We start from the raw sequence: 1,396 nt of genomic DNA on the forward strand, positions 1-1,396 counted from the left end.
CAAGAGAAGTTAGAAAATCATTTTTAGACAATATATTGCATGAAAATTGTAAAGCATAGATTTAAAATATCTTTACCACATCCTCCAAAAAAACAAAATACAAATGATGACAACACACACACATACACAAACACACACACACACACACACACATTCATTCAATTTAGAAGAGAGTGGCAATATTTTTGGTTTATTTAATTCATATAAGAAATGATTATCATTATAAATAGTAAGAGCTATTTCTATTCCTCAACAAGTATTTATTATGTTTGAAGTTCCTTTAGGGTAACAATTCATTCAATCAACACTATTCAAAGAGCTAGTTACTAGTATTATCTATACTTTATAGATAAGAAATCTAAGGAAAATACAGGTTAAAAAACTTGATTAAATACCGAGTATAAAATACAAGATAATAAAATCTGATAGAAAAGACACAAAATCTGCCCAAAAGCATCTTTAATAATAGAAAACAATTATTTTAAAATAATGAATTCCAGTAAAAAGTTATGGTATGCTGTTTAAAGGACACTACTTTTTTTCCTGACGGAAACATGCCATTGGGAAAATTTTATCTCCTTGTCTTCATCTTCCTTTTGGCATTTTACCAATTCTGAATTTCTCTTTGTTTTCCTCCTTCTCTTCTGCAATTGAAAAGTTTTAAATGACTGCTGAAGAGTCTATCTGTATTCTGTATATCAGAAGGGTTCAAATGTAACATTTTAAACTTTAAAAAGCCCCTTTCCTCTTGGGAGAAATACAGCATGCTGTACTCATTTGGAAGCAAAAAATGGACCCATTTTTTACTTTTCTGTAATTATAAACAGTTCTCTAATCTTTTCATTATTAACTGAATGTATAAAAAGTTTTAATATTATAGCAATCTCAGCTATTTTTCCATATAGCCCCACACTATCTCATTTTGCCTTCCTCTTAGATTTCTGTCCTGTGTTGTCTGTGGAGATTCCCTCTGCCATTTGTCATTTTTCCATGGTGTCCTTATCTACGTATGCTATGCGCTCCTTTCTCCTAATCCTCTTCTTATACACATTATTTTTCAATACTATTAGCCTAAATTTTTTTGACATAAAGGCTTAAAAGCCACTGCCTATTTCTGTCTGTTGCCAACTTTTCATGTCCCTGTCATAGTGACATCTTAAATCTCTGACAGCAAATGTCAGAATCTCCCAAACTGTACTGTAGACCAGCTTCAGCTAAATTTCATACAGTATTGGGTAATTCTGACTAAAACAACTAGTACTTCTGGGAATAAATTACATTGATGGAGTCTAAATCCAAGATACTGGCTATATCAAAATATAAGCCTGATTTTGCATATCATGTTCAAAACAAGTTAGTCCTTAGTATTCTGACTGAAAATTTCAGTGGCTGTCTC

The sequence above is a fragment of the Balaenoptera borealis genome, assembly GCF_965194805.1.
Source record: "Balaenoptera borealis genome assembly, chromosome: 5".
NCBI classification, from domain to species: Eukaryota; Metazoa; Chordata; class Mammalia; order Artiodactyla; family Balaenopteridae; genus Balaenoptera; species Balaenoptera borealis.